General features: G+C 43.1%; 1 long non-coding RNA gene across 1 annotated transcript; it reads left to right on the plus strand.

Annotated features, from left to right (window-relative positions):
* The first annotated feature begins 2663 nt into the window (after nucleotides 1–2663).
* LOC131517256 (uncharacterized) lies at nucleotides 2664–15942 on the plus strand. The gene is made up of 4 exons (XR_009264477.1): nucleotides 2664–2913; nucleotides 6960–9264; nucleotides 12847–12963; nucleotides 13701–15942. It is a non-coding gene; the product is annotated as an uncharacterized LOC131517256 (long non-coding RNA).
* Nucleotides 15943–21370: the final 5428 nt, after the last annotated feature.

Consider the following 21370-nt stretch of genomic DNA (forward strand, 5'->3'; position numbering starts at 1 on the left):
ACCCCATCCCTTCTTACAAGGAATTGCTATTATCTATGTGCTAAGGGATGTTCTCTCCATCCAGAGATACAATTGCACCCGTTAGACTACTTGAATAGTAATACCATCCCAGGGGGACCTGAATGTCTGATGTTCCCAACGCATTACCTCTGGGATCCTGGTCCTCTTCCTGAGAGGCCACTGCTGTAGCTGGATCATACCCTGTGGATTCCAGCTTATTGTCACTTCCCTCACAGTGCACAACTGGGGGTCTGGGATTACTTGTAGCTGGTCCACAACTGGCTTGCAAAGAAATTTCAGTAGGGATACACTTGGAAAACATACCCCCATGCAATCTTACCCTGGCTTGTACTTTTCAGTTACATACCAGATTGAGTTATGTTTTGACACGGGGACAATGATAATGTATTTTTTTCTCACCCTCAAACCTTTTGAAATTAAAGATCACTTCACATAAAACGCACACCTGGCCCAAAAATGGCCATTGAAACGCACCTTGGAAAATGGTAGCTTAACTTGAACAATTCAAGTCTTTATTCCTTTTCCTCTTGCGAAAGCTGTAACTTCGGAGAAATTTCACGCTTTCATTTTCTGCCAGTACAATTCTAGATCTTCAAGTTCTGGGGGGGGATATTGATTTTACTGATGTAGTAACTATTTCTGAAGGTTGAATCTCTGATATATTTCAGAATCTAGGGGTGGGGAAAATAAGGGAGTTTCATCTAGACATTTGCTTATTTCCAAAATCAGTAAGGCACAGGAGTTAAGTTCCCATGGCAGTGATCATGTGAGACTAAGAAGTCCACTTCTGTCTGCTCTCTACTTTTTGTGTGACTTAGTTTCTGCAAATAACACCTTGTGTCACATTTACCCAATTATCTCGTGTAATTAGGGTTTGATACTCACCTCCCTGTTGAGAAGAGGATTTAAGAAAAGAGCATCATTTGAAAGCTATCATATAAATATTGCCAGAGGATCTATTCAGAATGGAATAGACTGTATTTAATCCTAAAAGAAATGTGGAATTTTTTAGTCAAGATGTCTGTGGTGCTGTTTTCTGTTCTGGAGGCTCTGGGAGGGAATCTGTTTCCTTGCCTTTTCTAGTTTGTAGAAGTTGCCTGCACTCCTTGGCTTGTGAACCCCTTCTATCTTCAGAGTCAGCTGGGCCGGTCCAGTGTTTCTCACATCTCATCACTGACACTGGCTGTCTTAGCTCCCTCTTTCGCTTATAAGCACTCTTGTGATTACATCCGACCTACCCAGATAATCCAGACCCATCTCCCCATCTGAAGGTTCCTGATTACACCTGCAAAGTCCCTTTGCTGTGTAAGGTAATACTGGGCAGGGTCTAGGGAGGAGGACGTGGACATTTTGGCGGGGGGAGCATTATTCAATGATATTGAAGCATAAACAATTTTATGTATTTTAAGTATGTTAAATACTTAACATATTTTATACGTCAGAAATTAACTCCTGAGGAAATTTAAAGACTGGCTAAGGTTAGTCTAGAGGGCCCCGTGCCACTCCATTGTTTGGTCACAACTCATCTGACTTCTTAAAAAAAAAAACGGTAATGTTGGGGCGCCTGGGTGGCTCAGTCCGTTGAGCGCCCAACTTCCGCCCAGGTCACGATCTGTGGTTCACGAGTTCTGGCCCATGTCGGGCTCTCTGCTTACAGCTCAGAGACTGGAGCTGCCTCAGATTCTGTGTCTCCTTCTCTCTCTGCCCCTCCCCTGCTCATGCTCTCTCTCTCTCTCTCTCTCTCTCTCTCTCAAAAATAAATAAAAAACGTTTAAAAATTTTTCTCTTAATGTTTATTTTTATTTTTGAGACAGAGGGAGACACAGTGTGCGTGGGGGAGGGGCAGAGAGAGAGAGGGAGACATGGAATGGGAAGCAGGCTCCAGGCTCCGAGCTGTCAGCACAGAGCCCAATGTGGGGCTTGAACTTGTGAACCAGGAGATCACGACCTGAGCCGAAGTCGGATGCCTAATCGACTGAACCACCCAGGCACTCCTAAAAAAAATTTTTTTTTAAAGAGTAAGTTTTCTGGATCTGAGACATAGATGACTACATACATTTGTCGCCTTCACTTTGCCAATTCCCCCTTTTATTTAATTCTGTGGAGACCTGGCACATTGCCCTTGGAACCCGGCCACTCCTTAAAATACTGCCAATTGGGGATTGGATGAGAAAGATTATGAGATGTTTGCTCGAGATAGTGCGGCTCGGTTGAAGGCATATTACAACATCACCGGCAAACAATGAGATTAAAAAAAAAAAAAAAGCATTTATGTGGGGGGTTTGTTTAAGACCAAGTTGACCCCTCCCCACGTTGCTTTAGCACGGTGATGACTATGGGTCAGGGTTGCCGCGGGTCTATTTCCAGCGCTCTGCCGCTCCGCCGGTAGGAGCTGACTCCATGCAGCCAGCAGCTGCCCCCGTGCGTCAGGAATGTCCCGTAGCTCACCATGGAGAATCAGGACTTAATTCGTTTACTCTGGCTCCTCCGGGCCTCTCCCTGCCAACACAGCTGCAGTACAGCTCCTCCATCTAGAAACCTGGCAGCCGTCCCAGCTGGATGCCACCTGCCAACACTTTTCTGAAGCCCAGCCAGAGGAGGAAAGAACAGGAGGACGGGGCGGGGGCGCTGAGGAGGGAGGGAAGAGAAAATGCAAATTGAATTTCATTGGCCTGTAGCCCCCTTAGATCTCCATGCTCCCAGAGGTGGTGACACACTTGTATTCAGCGGCCATCACTGGTCTTGCTTGTAAAAGTCCGATTTCGATGTGGGCACGCTTTCCTGAGTGCCTCGAGTTTCTGGTATTACCCTAAACTTCCTCTTCGCTTTGCAGTGATGGAGAAGTAGGAACACCCCACTGACAGGAATGGTAGCCTCCCATGCAGAAGCGGGGTGAGTTGGCGTTCTTATGTCTCTTCACTAATATGCTAATCATTCAGTCATGTACCTTCGTTTCATCTCCATAATGAGCCACAGGGCTGCCCAACTTTTCTGGGATGAGGACCTCTTGTTAATGTCAAATTTTACAGCCTCCCACACTATAGTAGATGTACTTTTAATATCCGTTGATTTAAAAATATGTGAGTTTGGTACGCTTTTGGAAAAGTCTGTGTTTTGTTAATCACAACAGTATCTGATAACATTTACAAACCGGGGAGGACTGCTGCAGGACCTGGCCCGAAGTATGTAAATATTGGTGATGAATAAAGACAGTGCTTGTTGCAAAAATGGATTCATGGGCCTCTTTACAATAACTCAACACCCTAGAGGGGAGTGACTACCAGAAGGGGGATCCATTGGAGGGCAACAGGGATCTAACTTGCCCAGTTTTGTGTGAGCAAGGGCTGGAGCTGAGAGCAGTCAGTCAGCTCTTTCCAAGAATGTATATGCCCTCGGGAGAAAGACTGCCTATTTCGAACAGGCCCACCCACAGGAAACCACATTGTTGAGATCTCTCCTTTCATCGTTCAGAATCCTTCAAAACAAACAACGCTACCCTGTGGGCTGGGACTTCAGTTATACCCTTTTGATTTATATTGCACACCTTATAGGGAAAAGTGACCCCACAGCAGCTGGAGCTAAGAGGGGAAACTATCCAAGTAGATGATACCCCAGCCAGAACAGCCAGCTCCAGTCCACCAAAGGGATCTCCCCAAGGGAGAGTGACTTCAAGTTCTCTGCTATCCCACAAATAAGCTGGGGACCAAAGAGGTGTGTGAAGAAACATCTAGCTAGAAAAGAGACTGATAAAGTATTTAGAAACCAGTAGGGTGTGGTGATACATTCCTGTGTATCCGCCTGGACAACTAGCCAGAACTCTCAAGATTTTCTAACACCCTCCCCCTTTTCCCCCACTGAGGAGTAAGCATTAACCCTTTGGTTGCTGGATCAGTGAGGAGAAGGGGTTCCAAGGTGGTTAGGTGGTCACATAGGGACTCGGTGCAGTGGTAACTTAGCAATCAGTAGGAAAGCATTTCGGTATTTTACAACTGGAAAAGCTACATCTTTGCATACTGGCTGCTGAAGTTTCTAATCAAGAACTCTAAAGTGGCTCATAAAGGGCTTGAGAGCCATGGGGAGAAACTATTGATAACATCCCTTCGCTGTCTTTATTTTCTCTCACTGTTACTACAGCAAGTTAAAACCCAGACTCTCTTCTCCTGAAAGAATGAAACTTCTAGGTACTTCTTTGAACCTTTTCCCGAGGTTCAAAGAGAAATTAACTCTGAGTCCAATGCCTACTATGTGCCAGCACCTGGGCTCAGAGTTTTATATACATGGCTTCATTCCCCCTCACGACCACCGTCTGGGCGGGTAGTTATTACTCCCATCTTATAGGTGAGGAGCCTGATGCCCAAGGTCACACATCTAGTAAAGGGTGTATCCAAATTCCACTCACATCTACTTGACTGCTGAGCTGGCTCCATTCCTTCCCACCATATCACACCATAGTTTTGAATGTTTTCTTGTAAACTATTGGGGCTACAGTTCTCCAGGTGGGCATTTGGGCTGTATATTGATCAAACAAGCCCACTGTTTTCCTTTAACCCCCCCTTCCCAAACCAACCCTTCTCATATAATAATATTCACTTTATTTTCGTTTATTAACTAGTATGTCATTAATCAACCTAATTGCATTGAAGTTCGTACTTTTAATGGAGCAATGAATGGAGCCACATTTAATTTATTTGAAATACGAGCTTACTGCATATAATAAGGCCTTTCAGCCTTAACTTTTTCATTTAGATCTTATTATCCAAGGCAAGAAATAGTTCAATTAAAGACACAAACATATGTACATACACATAGACATTCCCCAAAAGATAACAGTTTCGGTAATTCTGCAAGATCTCCTTGGGTTTTCTTCTAAAGCATTTTCCATGGAAATCAATTTCATGGACTTGTTAATGTGAGCAAGTGCCTCATGATAAAGATTACATCCTTTCATGAAACCTTGCCAGCCCCCATTACTCCTCAGCCTTTTTATCTTCTGTTTGTTGATAATGTAGTGTTATAAATGCCCATCAAATACAAATCAATAATGATAAATGTCTGTTCCCAATTAATTTTATCTAACATCTGATACACACCAGATTGCTGAGTGCAATTGCAAAGACTTTCTGGTGGGGAGGGAGGGTCTGTGGAACAAAATGCCTTTGTTTCTGATTCTAGCCTTCCTGTCCCTTTCCAGAGTGTGCTCAGCCTCATCTGATGTGTCCATATTTCATCCTCCATAGTGAAAAACGCAAATAGCCATCATCTTTCTGGGGCTGTGTGTGTAGGAACTACATGGATGAAAATGAGCTGTGTAGGGATTCAATGCACTCTACCCGCAAAATGACAACAGTTGTGGCTTTTCTATCCTTTTGGGTCCAAACAAGGAGCAGAATGGTCTGTAGCTAATATTTTAGGATTTGATGCAATAGCTGGTAGACTGTATTTCTTTTACTCTGGGAAAGGATTTAAAGCTGTAGGTCCTGGATGGGAAGTATCTTATCTGGACTTCTTATAAACATGTAACTCTTCAGTCCCCACCCCCACCCCCCGCCACCTCAAGTTCATCAATCATATTGAATTTTATTTTTTTTCTTTTTTTAACGTTTATTTATTTTTGAGACAGAGAGAGACAGAGCATGAACAGGGAAGGGTCAGAGAGAGAGGGAGACACAGAATCTGAAACAGGCTCCAGGCTCTGAGCTGTCAGCACAGAGCCCGACACGGGGCTCGAACTCACGGACTGCGAGATCATGACCTGAGCCGAAGTCGGACGCTTAACCGACTGAGCCACCCAGGCACCCCAATCATATTGAATTTTAAAAGATATCCCTATTGTCCTACTTTAATGTAATGTAATTTTATTTCTTAAACGTATTATATAGTATCTAATTTAATAGTATAGTATTTAATACATTTAAAAAAAAAGAACAAGAAAAAAATATAAAAGTTACTCCTGTATCCACCACTCAGCTCACAAAATAAAACACTGGGAACAAAGTTAAATTCCCAGTAGGTTCCATGCCTTCTTGATAGAGCCTGTTATTCCTAAGAGGTTATTTCCTGAGAGACTGGGGACCTCGATGCTTGGCTCTGCACCTCTTTGCAAAGCCATGGAAATGACCCTTGTGTCTCCAGCCTCTGTGCTGACAGAGTCAGGGGTGATCATGTGGTTTTTGAGGTTTTATGTTCGCCATGTAGTGTCTGCACCTTGGCTATGACTTCTGGGCATTTTTCCTCTAGCCTCATTGTCAGATGGAAGTGCACATATCTTCCCATGACTGCCTCTTCCAGAGTGTTCAGTGTGAGAGCCCCAAACTCTTAACCATAGTTCTGCATTACGGCTGGCCAAAGAGGCCAAGGGTTGCTGGGCAAGCTCTCTGGACTTGAGACAGACTTGAATTATTGAGGAGAAAGGGGTGCCACTGGCTCCTGAAGCCTCAGCCCTACAGTGACAACTGTGTGCTGCAGACTGACCCCAGGTTGAGCCGGTCCTGGGGCTGGGTGAATGTCCAGGTGTCTCTCCCCTTGGCTTCTTTTGAGCATGATCGTCCCAGCTGGAGAGCTGTGGACAAGTGCTTCTTCAGGCCCCCATCTGAGTTCTCCTGTCATGGGTCATTTCTGGTGAAGACAGTACTCAGAATATTAACTGTCTTTTACATTATTCTGGGGACATGCGTCTTAGGTAAAAATAATACATTCAGGCCCAGTGACTTTAAAGATAAGGGGAAAAATACAGAAAACTTGAGGAGTCATTTGCCCTGTTGCTCCTACATATTGCCGCCCAATAAACACATTCCTATACTTATTTATGGTGTAGACCACTCATTTTTCCTTACACGGGAATCTTATTAAAACAATAAATCAATGTTAACCTGGGTTTTAAATTGGCCCAATATGTTTAGAGAACTTGCTGGCTTAATTTTCCTATTTTTCATTTTCAGTTAACTAATTTCGTTTTCCCAGTTGGGATACCACAACCTTAGCATGTGGATTTATCTTGAAACCAGGAAGCCCTGACATACATTGCTGCCCAAACAAGAGGAATCCCAGCGTTCTATCCTATAACGAACAACAAAAAAGCATATATCCAGAAGATATCTATCCTGATGATTGCAAAGTGCTTAAGCCTAGGCTCTGAGAAAAAGCACCAACTGCCTTCAAGTTCTTCTGGGTATTCTGTTCTACGTTTTCTTCACATCTCCTTTGACTGAAAATTTCCAGCGCATCTGTGTTTATGGACTGAATGTTTATGTCCCCCCCACCAGCCCAAATTTGTATGTCGAAGCCCTAGCCCCAACATAACTGTATTTGGAAATAGGGTAGGACCCTGATCCAGTAGGATTCGTGTCCTTATAAGAAGAAGCACCATTGGGGCGCCTGGGTGGCTCAGTCGGTTGAGCGTCCGGCTTTGGCCCAGGTCATGATCTCGCAGTCTGTGAGTTCGAGCCCCGCATCGGGCTCTGTGCTGACAGCTCAGAGCCTGGAGCCTGCTTCGGATTCTGTGTCCCCCTCTCTCTCTGTCCCTCCCCCACTCATGCTCTGTCTCTGTCTCAGAAATAAATAAACATTAAAAAAATTAAAAAAAAAAAAAAGAAGAGGCACCATCAGAGCACTCTCCTGTCCCTCTCTCCCTGTCTCCCTCTCCCTCTCCCTAGCACAGGCAAGAAAAGATCACATGAACACAAAGCAAGATGGCAGCCACCTACAAGCCAAGAGAAGAGGCCGCAGAATGAAACCTATTTTGCCAACACCTTGATCTGGGACTTCCAACCTCTAGAACTGTGAGAAAATAAGTTTCTGTTGTTTAAGCCATCCAGTTTATGACAATTTCTTATGGTAGCCCAAACAGATTAAGACCCCCCCCCTCCCCCAGCAATGTTTTCCCAGGCAACAATTGCTGGTGCCCCTCCCCCCCCTTAAGGACTGCTTGCGTCCCCACACATGGGTACGACTGGAGAGATCTTGGCTCTCTAAGGGGCCCACACCACCACAGCTTGAGGAGGATGCAACACAGCCCAAGGCCCCAGAGGATGACTGAGGACCAGATACTAAGGGAGGCTTTTTTTCAGCCATCAACCCCTAGAGGAATATGTGTGTGTGAGTGTGTATGTGTATGCGTGTGTGCGTGTATGTCTGTTGAGGGGTAACTTTTTCAAAGGGTCCATACTAGAAATGTCCTCGAGCCCAGGGCTGCGTGGGACTTGTTCTCCACCCTGAAGTATGCAACCAGAGTGTGAATGTTGGCCTTAGAAGATACCAGCTCAGTGAGGGCTGTATCTGGGGAAGCTGTTCGATTTCATGGAAAGAGCATTGGCACTAGAGTCAGACAAAGCTGGGTTCCAATTCAAGCTTTTTAGGGCATGCATCAAAATAGTATAAGCAAAGGCTGTATTGGCTCATGTCACTGAAAAATCCAAGGAGTTGTTATGCTTTCAGGCACAACAACATCAAGGCCCTCAAAAGATGTTATTGGAAATCTGTGTTCTATCTTTCCATGCTATTTCTCCAATGGCTTCACTCTGGGGTCTTCCTCAGTAGCTATAGACTCATGTGATCCTTAGTGCTCAGGATGGGTGGAGGAAGGAGAGAGTCTCTTTCCAAGGGGTACAACAAAGACTTGGTGACATTGCTGATTGGCCAATTCTAAATCACATATTCACCCCTGGGCGGGATGGGGCTGGTGGGGACTCCCAGTTAAACCTGGAAGAGATGATACTGTTACTTAAGGAGGAAGTGAGGCAAGCCAGGCCAAATCAACAGATGTCTACATAGACATTAAAGGACTCTGATTCTAAGCAAGTTGTTTAACCTCTTTGATCCTCAAGTTCCGCTTTTATAGAATGGCTATACGAGTACCTGCCACCAAGGAAGCTACACAAAGCTCAAGGCACAGAATGGAGGTGTAATAACTGTTAACTTTCTTCTTGCTTCCTTTTCCTGCTCCTGGCCTTCTCCTGGAGGCCTGGGAATGTACCAGGTTTGCCTTGATTGGTATTGAGGATATCATGCTGTTTCAGGTTGGGGATCGTTGAGCAGTATGAAGACTTCAGAATACACTCAATGGAGTTCCCGTGCCAGGGGTCTGTTGCATTTGGCAATGGTGGCCTCCAGGGCACAGTGGACTCTGAGTTGGGCTCTTCTCTGGTTGGGCTCAGCCCTGGGACATCCGGAAAGGCTGGCGGAAGCCTTGCAAAGGGCAAGTGACGTCTGCAGTTGTCTGGAAAGGAGAGCTTACAACTGCAGCAGGTACCTCCTCATCAGTTTCTGGAACTCAAAATAAAATCCCTCGCTATATAGCGCTCCCCCAAGTAAACTAGGCTCTGTACGAGATACGCAGCGCCTTTCAGAGCTGTGGGGCTTCTCAGGCAAACTGCTGCCCTACTTGAATTGGGCTTTGTGACCTCTGAAGAATCCTAATGTAAATTTACCTCTGAAAATGCTTAAGAGAGCCTGCTTGAACACACTGGAATCATGTACCTGATCAGCTGGCAGCAGGGTTAAAACTGCCAGATCTGTTCTTCCCACTGCCACATGCTCTCCCTCCCTAGCCATCCTCACAACACCTTGCTGTTCCTTTATCCATAGGTTATAAGAGTACGGGAATCTGCACTCTCAGTTCCTAGATGTAGAGTGGCCAGGTCAGAGCATGGGGTCATCTGCCGACAACACTCAGGCCCACGGGAAGCAGGTCTGGAATCTTAGTGCCCTGACGTTGCATTTTTAAAGGTCGCCCACAGATTCTGAGGAAACCCAAAAGAGACTAAGAAAAGAAATATCACTTCCTGAATTTCTTTTAAGTCCCGGTACCTAGTTTCCCGAGATCCCCCTTTATTTATTCTGGGATCTTGACACAGGGTCTCATTTTCGTGGCTGCTATAGAAGATACCACAATAACTTCTGTGTGTATCTCCACAGATTTCAGCAACACCTTCCCAACCTCAATAAGAGGCTGTGGAGATAAATGAGATAACATATATGAAAATGTTAAGAGCACTTTGGTGGAGAAGTTCTATATAACCTGAAGGCAGCATTGTTATTAATGACAATGAACGTGGTCGTTGTCTCTTGTGCCACCAGTAGCTCAGAGCAGAGGTTATTTAGGGGCAACGGAAAGTTATCCTGGTAATAACTTGGGAAAGGGGGCAAACTCAAGCTCCAGAATGGGAGAATGTACTAGAAAACTTTTTCAATATGACATGTAAGTGGTGTTGAAACCGCTATCTCCTTCAGAGACAGTGATTTACGGGTAAAATTGCCAAAGTTGGTGTGGTTCACAAAGATCTCAGGGTAAATGGAGACATATAAAGTCATCATAGAGATTCATATCAATGGACCTAATGTGGCCACTGTGAAGGCTTCCGATTTATGTAATTTGGGTCTTTCATTTACAAATCCATTTCCTTGGGACAGTTTCATTTTGTGTAGCATATGTGGGGTTGCTAATCTTTAAAAAGCTTCTTTTGAGAGAATGAAGAAAAGCCCCTGTATATACTGTTGGTGGGAGTGTGAAATGGTACAACTTTTTTTTAAAAGTGGTTTTGGAATAGCTAGCCAAATTAAAAATGCAAAAAGTCCTATGACACAGCCATTCCATTTTAGGAGTAGATTCTGCACATATATTGGCATAAAGGGCTGTGTGTAAATATCACACCCAGACCATGAATTCAACCTCAGTCCTTTTCAGTAGAGCCACAGGTGAAATAGACCGTGGGCACTGTAGGACACTGTGCAGTTGTTAAGAAGAATGAGGTAAATCCACACGTGAAGATTTGGGACAATCCATACAGCATATTAGCTGAAAAAAAAAAGGTACACAATAAAAAAAGTTACACAGTAGTGTGCACAGTGTGCTTCCGTTTATGTAAAAAATTGGTAGGGGCGCCTGGGTGGCTCGGTCGGTTAAGCATCTGACTTCGGCTCAGGTCATGATCTCACGGTCCGTGAGTTCGAGCCCCGCGTCGGGCTCTGTGCTGACAGCTCAGAGCCTGGAGCCTGTTTCGGATTCTGTGTCTCCCTCTCTCTCTGCCCCTCCCCTGTTCATGCTCTGTCTCTCTCTGTCTCAAAAATAAATAAACGTTAAAAAAAAAAATTGGTATGTGTGTGTGCACAGAAAATTACCAGAAAGATATGCCAGAAATTATTAATAAGTGTATCAGGACTGCAGGTCTGGACTGCAAGAGAAGCTAACTTTTCATTCCTAAGCTAACTTTTCATTACTACTAAGCTACTACTAAAAGCTAACTTTTCATCACTAACATTTCATCTCACACTGCTTGAATTTATTTTATCCTGCTCATGCATTTATTTTGCAACTAGAGAAAAACACTAGGAAACAAACCAAGGAGGCCCCTTTCAAGGGGAACCCCATTTCCAACACAAAAGCTGCTGCCACCCCATTAGCGGCTCTGGTTCTGTAATGGAGAGACCGTTTGCCCTCTGGCCAATCACGTTTTAAAGACCACCTTTGAGGACCTGAATGTGAGACAGGAAACCATCAAAACCTTAGAGGAGAAAGCAGGAAAAGACCTCTCTGACCTCAGCCGTAGCAATCTCTTACTCGGCACATCCCCAAAGGCAAGGGAATTAAAAGCAAAAGTGAATTACTGGGACCTTATGAAGATAAAAAGCTTCTGCACAGCAAAGGAAACAACCAGCAAAACTAAAAGGCAACCAACGGAATGGGAAAAGATATTTGCAAATGACACATCGGACAAAGGGCTAGTATCCAAAATCTATAAAGAGCTCACCAAACTCCACACCCGAAAAACAAATAACCCAGTGAAGAAATGGGCAGAAAACATGAATAGACACTTCTCTAAAGAAGACATCCGGATGGCCAACAGGCACATGAAAAGATGTTCAACGTCGCTCCTTATCAGGGAAATACAAATCAAAACCACACTCAGATACCACCTCACGCCAGTCAGAGTGGCCAAAATGAAGAAATCAGGAGACTATAGATGCTGGAGAGGATGTGGAGAAACAGGAACCCTCTTGCACTGTTGGTGGGAATGCAAATTGGTGCAGCCGCTCTGGAAAGCAGTGTGGAGGTTCCTCAGAAAAATAAAAATAGACCTAACCTATGACCCAGCAATAGCACTGCTAGGAATTTACCCAAGGGATACAGGAGTACTGATGCATAGGGGCACTTGTACCCCAATGTTTATAGCAGCACTCTCAACAATAGCCAAATTATGGAAAGAGCCTAAATGTCCATCAATTGATGAATGGATAAAGAAATTGTGGTTTATATACACAATGGAATACTACGTGGCAATGAGAAAAAATGAAATATGGCCTTTTGTAGCAACGTGGATGGAACTGGAGAGTGTGATGCTAAGTGAAATAAGCCATACAGAGAAAGACAGATACCATATGGTTTCACTCTTATGTGGATCCTGAGAAACTTAACAGGAACCCATGGGGGAGGGGAAGGAAAAAAAAAAAAAAAGAGGTTAGAGTGGGAGAGAGCCAAAGCATAAGAGACTGTTAAAAACTGAGAACAAACTGAGGGTTGATGGGGGGTGGGAGGGAGGGCAGGGTGGGTGATGGGTATTGAGGAGGGCACCTTTTGGGATGAGCACTGGGTGTTGTATGGAAACCAATTTGACAGTAAATTTCATATATTAAAAAATAAAATTAAAAAAAAAAAGACCACCTTTGTTCACTGATGGAAAGAGACAGACATGCAATTTAGAGCTCTCTTTTAAATCAGAAGGAAGGAATCAAGGAGACATGTTCCCTTGAAGCTCTTGTGATGTACCGTTAGCCTCTTTGCCCGCCCAGCTTGGCTCTCTGTGAGTAGTTCTCGTTTTTTTTTTTTTTTAGCTGTGGGCTCATGGGGATTAGCCAGGGCTAAGAAGGAGGCAGGACTCCGAGTGCACCAAGGATTTTGGAACGTCCTAAGCCTGGGAAAATGAAGTGGACCCTGGCTACTCCCAATAGGTAATTGGCCCCTTAGTCACCTGCACTTTCCTTTGATGATTTATTAATTTTGATGCTGAACTTTGGAGAAAGCATAAGAAAGTATGGAGCTGAATTTTTTTCACTACTGCTTTACTTGTTTATTTTTTAGCGGCTTGTCATTAGTGGTTCCATACTTAATGTCTTTGTATTTTCTATTATGATAAATTCAAATGTGGGAAATTTTATTTTATTTTATTTTATTTTCAACGTTTTTTTAATTTATTTTGGGGACAGAGAGAGACAGAGCATGAACGGGGGAGGGGCAGAGAGAGAGGGAGACACAGAATCGGAAACAGGCTCCAGGCTCCGAGCCATCAGCCCAGAGCCCGACGCGGGGCTCGAACTCACGGACCGCGAGATCGTGACCTGGCTGAAGTCGGACGCTTAACCGACTGCGCCACCCAGGCGCCCCTAAATGTGGGAAATTTTAAAAAGACCTCTCTTTTGTGTTGTTTATCACATTGGTAAGCCCTTAAAAGTTTGGGAGTACAAGTATTGGCGGAAGTGTCAGAGGAAAAGGCAGGCTGATTTGTTTAATGGTGGTATAAACTGGCTCAATCCTTTCAGAAGACAGTTTGGCAGGGTCTGTTCAAATTAAGATATGCATAGTTTCTGACCCTGCAATTTGCCTTCTAGAAGTTTCTCTTGCAGAAACACTTGCAGGTGTGCACACAGATTATTACAGGAGAATTGTATTCATTACTGTTTCTATTCAGGAGCACTGGAAACAACCCAAATGCATATCAATAGCAGATTAAACAATCATGCTAATTCCATACAAGGGGACTCTATGGTGTTAAGAAAAGAGAGAAGCCGTTCTCCATGTATTGATGTCCAAAGATGTCCACTACTGAGAGCCAAGTTTAAAAAGAAAAAGGCAAAGTAAAAACAGCATTACGTATGTTCTCATTTCAATTTATATGTACTATAAAGATCCATAATAGCATGCGCTGAAAAAAAGTATCTGGATGAATATAAACCAAGCAGTGTTTATCTCTGAGGTTATAGGGACTTTCACTGTTTTATGGCATGCACTTTGTAATTTTTATTACAGCCATGTGTTACTTTTATTATCAGAAATAACAACAATGATTCTTAAAATAAGAAAAAAAATATTGATCAGAAGAAAGTACTGCACACTCATTCTTAAAAACAACTGACACCAGAGATCTTGTGATGTTATTCTTGAAAATCAAGGGATTCTACTGAACAGGTTTGCACACCAGTGACTGGATTTGGGAAAGTTGTTTTTGGTTTTTTTTGGGTTGTTTTTTTTTGTTTGTTTTTTGGTTTTTGGTTTTCTTGCTTATGTAGTGCAATGCTGCTGCACATGATTAAAACATATTTTTTTCCATGGGTTGGAGAAGTAGTAGCCTAATAGCTTATTTCCTAAGATTTCCACTAGAAAAGCCCACAAGTTGTTTTAAGATGCTTACATGAACACAAATTAGAAAGTGACAAGCTTTTTTTATTATACATTAGTGAGAAGGAGGAAGAGGGGCGAGAGGGAGAAGGAGGAAAGGGGAGGCGCAGAAAAGCAATTGGATGCTCTATTCAGGAAATGGTATTCCTTTTTACCTCCATCAGTGGAGATGCATTCTGCAAGCTTCCAGCTAGAAGAAGGTGCTTGTAGTTTTTTTCAGACCCTCTCTTTTCTATTTAACTCTTCAGGCACCAAGTTTTCATGAATTTGTACACTTTCTAAAACTTTGGGATGACAGTGGAAACTATTCTTTTCTTATAGAATGGTTTATGGTGCCCTCTTTTGGATTTCCATTTAAATTCCCAGGCTGGAGCATGACCCCTGCCGCTCTGAGTTGAACCTAAGAAATGTGACCAGAACTGGGTTTCCACACAGCTGGTTGCCTGTTTTGTTTGGTTTGGTATATGAGGAGTAGCGATTCCAATTCCCACTCGTGTCTGGCTAGTCCTGGGTCCTGGAAGGGACCAAGCTGGTGATCCCTTCCAGCTTTCCCATGTATAGTGAGGAATTGTAGGCTGGGGATGAAAAGGTTGTCTCTGCGGCCGAGAACAGCCAGCAAAACTCCGCTCTCCTGTTATTCCAGTTAGCTACCTGACTTCCGCTCTTCCCATGGCTTTATAATGAAAATTGTTCAAATGAAGATTTATGACTTTATTTTGGTGGGATGTCTCAGGCGTTTGGTTTGAGGGATGAAATGCATACTTAGCTTTCCACTCATGCATAGCCTAGCTAGTCTTTTCATTACTGCATTTGGCTCAGTCTTTGCCCATCAAGCTCTGGCCTCCTTCTTAGGATAAGTCATGGCTTTGACTCCAGAGGCTGCCTGAGCCTCCTGCCCCTCTGATGCTGCTTCCCTGGGCTGCCAGCGTTGGCCTGGATCACAGGGCCATTGTGTCAATGTCCTTCAGTCTTCAACCTCGGAGATGAAATTTGAACTGCTCTTGGGGGCAGGATGTCAGCTTCCTGGAAAAACAACAGACTCTGTCGCCTGGAACTGAGTGGCAACATCCAAGCTGTGAGGTGAGAGCTGAAGCAGCCTGGGTGGTAGAGATCAGGAGCTTAAGGCCTTGGGGTCTACACCCGCACAGGCGGCAAGCTGGAAGGCTCCATACTCTGGGTCCCTTTCTGGCCATTCATTTATGAATGTCATCAATTCAAAGAGTAGGGAAGACAGTCACAATGCAATGACACTGGAAATGCCCTGAAATTGTCAGCCCATTATGAAAAATGTATATACTAGAGATTTTCTCAAATTCGACAATATCCTAAGGTTCACATGGTATTTCCAACAATGAGTCATAAAACTAAAATAAAGTACTAAACCATTAATATTAAAAACACATTTTTAATCAATCATGGTAGAGGAAAGAATGAATTCACTTTCTGGACTCTTTAGCAAATGATATTGCAACATTGTTGATATATGAAAAGGCAATCAAAGAGCATGCAGCTGAAATGGGGGTAGGGAAAGGACTAGAGAGGAATATCAGACTGTTAATGAATATGTGATGTTGTTTTTCTGCATGTTGTAATGTTTGTGGTATTTGTCACCCCTTTAGATTTTTAATTCATTTTGATTTCTTTTCTTTACTCTAAATAAATATGCAGTTTGGTGCCCAAATTCATACTCTTTTACTTAAAGAGCGACCCTCCTCCAAACTGTGTAAACATCATTCCCCCACCAAGCCTGGGTTAACTTTTGTACGCCCTTCTTGCTCTGGTTCCCAGCTGTATGTGTGTGTCTGGTATTGGCCAGGCATCATCAACATTATCATTATCTCCTTTGCTTCTAATCTTTCAAAGAGCTGCCACATCTGTGATCCTGGATCTAGTGTAGAGACAATGGATGACTTCTAGCTTTTCCTAGTTACTTATACTACCTGTGCTTTAGTTTTCTCATCTTTAAAATGGGGATACTCCCAGTACACACTTTGTAGGATCGCTGTGAGGGTTCAGTGAATTCTTATAGGTAAGGTGCTGGCCAAAGCAAGCCCTGTATAAGAGGTTGCTTTTACTTTATTTTTCTTTGTCTTTCCGTATGCATTTCACAATATGCAATGGAACAAGACCTAAGAGTTTATTTTTTTTCCGAAGTTTATTTATTTATTTTGAGTGAGAGTGAGGGGGAGAGGGGTAGAGAGAGAGAGGGTGAGAGAGAATCCCAAGCAGGCTCCGCACTGTCAGCACAGGGCTCACGGGGCTTGAATTTAAGAACTGTGAGATCATGACCTGAGCGGAAATTGGACGCTTAATCCACTGAGCCACCCAGGCACCACATTCCCTCAGACTTTTTTTACCCTCTTCTCCCTCTGCCCCTCAGTATAATTATATTGGAAATTTGGGGGATGAAAGGGAGGTTAGAAGTGTTAGGACTCATATGAAAGGTGACAAAATCTTCATCATGTAGAAAGACAACAGATAAAATAAAAATTCATAAACCCAGAAATTATAATGAAGGCACATTATCTAGAAATACAGAGACAAATACCAGAAGAAATAGCTGAAAGATCTGAAACGTGTGGGCTCTGAGGAGACAAGGAGGGATGGAGCTGGAAATTGCTGTGTTTATCATGAGCGTTGACTTTCTTAACTGTGTGCATGTGCAACTTCGAGTTTTTCTAATTTTAAATATTTTTTAAATGTTACAAACACAAATATTTGGCCAAAAATACCCCTCCAAAGCATTCTCTTGGTCGGAAGAAATGGTTGAGTTTGTTTGTTTTTTTTTTTTTCCCCCGATGTGATAACGATGCTCTTGGTTACTCTGTGTAGTCATTTTAATAAGAAAAATTAATAAGCAGCAAATTGCAACAAAAAGGAAGAGGGTTTGTTTAGGTAAATTGTAAGTAAGCTTTCCCTTGTGGAAGCCTTTGCTTAATTGGGCTGCAGCTGGTGCTAATTTATTCTCTTCACTGTATCTCATTTTGGCCTTGAATGTGTATTTGCGTGTGTTTGTGTTTTAAGCTTTACATAATTTGAGGCTTTCATTTGATGGCATGAGTTTGGCTCCAACGGGAACTGCTCACGAGCAGCTTATCCTAAAGAAGAATTTACTTTTGGGGACAGTTGCTTTGCTGTACATCTGGGAGCTGCTGATTGTAATTGGACTACAGCTGGGAGGAACTAGGTTGGTGGTTCCTCCATGATCACAGTCGATCTTATTTTCCCATTATGTTGTTCTCTCGCTCCATTCCTTCCTGCATCTCGATCCGGTATTGAAGGCCCTGCATGATGAGCAAGGAGCTGGGATGAAAGAAGCTCTGATTGTCTGGTTAATAAGCACCCTGTTTCACTGGGCATGGAAATCAATGCTTGAGCCTCTGTCTAGAAAAGGCAGCATTCTGGGCACAGACTAGAGAGACAATTGGCATTTTTAGCTTGAAAAATGGAGAATACCATCTGGGCGTATTTTTCATGTGCCTACGAGTATTTCTGCTGGGTGTGCTGGACAGCGACTGCATGCCATTGTCCTCTAACAAGTGGCATCCATCGTGGTCCCATCTCTCCGCAGCTCACAAGAAAAGCAATGCACAGAACATACTGTTGTTGATTTTTTTTTTCTAGTCTAGGTACAACGAGCAGGTTTCATTTCAGTACTGAATTTCAAGTCAAACTTGCAGCCACAATTAGTCACTTAGGGAAGATTTTTCCTGTTCTCTCTTCCCTGTTCATATTTTACAGAGCCAATACTTAGCTTTAAAAAAAAAAAAAGTAATTACAGGGGCACCTGGGTGGCTCAGTGGGTTAAGCATCCCACCTTGGCTCAGGTCACGATCTCACAGTTCGTGGGTTCGAACCCCTGCGTTGGGCTCTGTGCTGACAGCTGGGAGCCTGGAACCTGCTTCGGATTCTGTGTCTCTCTCTCTGCCCCTCCCCACTCGTGCTCTGTCTCTCTCTCTCTCTCTCTCTCTCTCAAATAAATAAATGTTAAAAAAAATTTTTTTAAAGTAATCAGAGACCCACTGCCAGCTGTTTTATAAGGCAAAAATGGGGATTTAGAGTTTGGGACATATTAAATCATATTACAAGGTACTACTAAATTATTCTCTCTATAAGAGACAAACGAAGTATTCAAAGTAACTTTGTTAAAAGCAAAGCAGTGTTGGGATGCCTGAGTAGCTTGGTCTGTTTAAGCCTGTGAGTTCGGCTCAGGTCATGATCTCGCGGTTTGTGGGTTTGAGCCCCGCGTTGGGCTCTGTGCTGATAGCTCACAGCCTGGAGCTTGCTTCAGATTCTGTGTCTCCCTCTCTCTGCCCCTCCTCCACTCTGTCTCTCTTCCTCTCAAAAATAAACATTAAAAAAAAAAGCAGTGTTGAAACTTGAAAACGTTATGCTTAATGAAATATGCCAGATACAAAAGAACAATTATTGTATTCTTCCACTTACATGAGGGACCTGGAATAGTAAATTCATGACAGAAAATAGGATGGTTGTTGCTAGGGACTTTTGGAGGGAGGAATGAGGAAAGACTGTTCTATGGGTACAACATTTCTGTTTGGGATGATGAAAACATTCTAGAAATGGATAGTGATGATGGTTGTACATCATGGTGAATGTACTTAATGCCACTGAATTATATACCAAAAAATGGTTGAGATGGTAGCTCTTATGTAGTGTATATTTTGCCACAATTTTTAAAAATGTAAAAAACAGGGGCGCCTGGGTGGCGCAGTCGGTTAAGCGTCCGACTTCAGCCAGGTCACGATCTCGCGGTCCGTGAGTTCGAGCCCCGCGTCAGGCTCTGGGCTGATGGCTCGGAGCCTGGAGCCTGTTTCCGATTCTGTGTCTCCCTCTTTCTCTGCCCCTCCCCCGTTCATGCTCTGTCTCTCTCTGTCCCAAAAATTAAAAAAAAAAAAAAATGTAAAAAACAAAACAAAAGAAAAAGCAGTGTTTCCTGTATGATGCCAGCGCAATCCAAATTATATAAATAGATGTGCTCGCTTCGGCAGCACATATACAAATTATATAAATAGACACGTGTGATTTTGAAACGCTCAGAGATACTGCCCCATCACCCTTTGGCTGGTTTTTTTTTTTTTTTTCATGCTGTTTCTCAACAAGAATTAGCAAGGGAAATAAAGGGAAGATAAATTTAACTTTATAAATACTGCTGATTATTGGCCTCATGCATGGTCCTCTTGCAACAGAGGCCTTATAACAGCCCAATCAATACTTAAGTTTAGGGATTATCAGTAGATTTCAAATTATTCTCAGTCTACTGACCTTCAGTGATTGTAGATAATATGTTTTGGACGTGCAGGAGCTCAATGTGGTCACTGCTGCTCTGCCCTGACTGCAACCGGCTTCCCTAACAGCTGCAGAAAGAATTTTCGCAATAGTTCAGCCAAAGGAGAGCGGTGGGAATTCTGTAGGATTAGGGCTGGAATTTGGAACTTTTGCACAGAGGCTGGGATGAGGCAGATGGACATTTAAGCTATTTGTTACACGAATGCTTCCAAAGCCCAGCTAACTCTTGCCTATGTTACCTTATCTCAGAAGAAGCTCCCTCCTGCAGTGCTAACAAGTCACCTTCCCCTATCACAGGGTGGTGTCCCTGAGGTGGACGGGAAGCACCTGTAGTCACTGCATTGAGCACCACAAACCCGGCAAACTACAGAAGTCCCTCCCTGTTTCAGGACTGAACATTTGCTCTCTGGTGACCCACTGACTATGTCAAGATAAGCAGTCAGAAGATCAATGCGTTTTATACTTTCTTCCCTTTAATAAATTTAAATCATCCCTAGAAGAATCTGTCATTTCAACTCTTTGATTTTATTTTTTTATCTTATTTTTGAGAGAAAGAGAGAGAGAGTGCGCAAGCGGGGAAGGGGCAGAGAGAAAGGCAGACAGAGGATCCAAAGCAGGCTGTGTGCTGACAGCAGAGACCTTATGCAGGGCTCAAACTCTCTAACTGCGAGCCTGATGTGGGCTCAAACTCACAACTGCGAGATTGTGATGTCAGCCAAAGTCCGATGCTTAACTGACTGAGCCACCCAGGCGCCCCTGTTTCAACTCTTCTTAAGATTTTGTACCTTTGGTTTAATATGTCAAAATTAATGGAGAGGAAATAAGTTACTATATCTTTGTATCTTGAATGAAAACGTAATTATGATGCCTCTAGCCCAGTGTCTGGTCATGCTACGTGTCTTATGGCAGAAACCATGGCCAGTGCTCTCCAACTTCCTGCATGTGTGTAAATATCTCGTTCTAGGGGATAAGGTAAATGTACCTAAGCCAGTCATAGAGTATTATAAATGAGAGGGCATTCTGGGGAGTCAGGGAGGGCTTAAATGTTAGAACTGTGTGAAGTATATACATTGTTCTCTAAAATAATTGGCTTTATCATGGAAACCATTGTTGAGCAAAGACTTTTTAAGTAAGTGGTATACCTAGAGAAGGTGAGAAGAAAATACAGTTGATTCCTAATGTTAAGGACAAAACTTATCCAAAACTTGAAAATAGGAAAAAGAATGACCCTTTCTGTGTCACACTGGAATGTGTCCAATGGGCCCAACTGACGATTACCTAATTCTCCAGAGATGTGCTCTGCCCTTTGTTTGACTTACTATTTACTATTAATTTATATGTGTTAACTCATAGTAAACTTAAAGCAATGCAAATGATTCTAGTCTGGTAGCAATGCAAATGGATTTCTGCCCACAACGAAATTATATCTGCTTGGTAAAAACAGATTACAACCAAAGGTCTAAGTTTTATTGCCCTGTATAACATTAACCAAATTTGTGTGTAACTTACTCACTTATTCCAATGTGTTTTCTTTCAGTGACTACAAATACATTTAATTCTCCTATATTCCTTTGAACCCGTTTTGGTCCTTCATTAATGAGAAAAGAAAATCTTTAGTGTGTGCTCATTTTATTTCATAAAATGGTCATGTTTTTG

Source organism: Neofelis nebulosa, chromosome 7 (genome assembly GCF_028018385.1).
Source record: "Neofelis nebulosa isolate mNeoNeb1 chromosome 7, mNeoNeb1.pri, whole genome shotgun sequence".
NCBI lineage: Eukaryota > Metazoa > Chordata > Mammalia > Carnivora > Felidae > Neofelis > Neofelis nebulosa.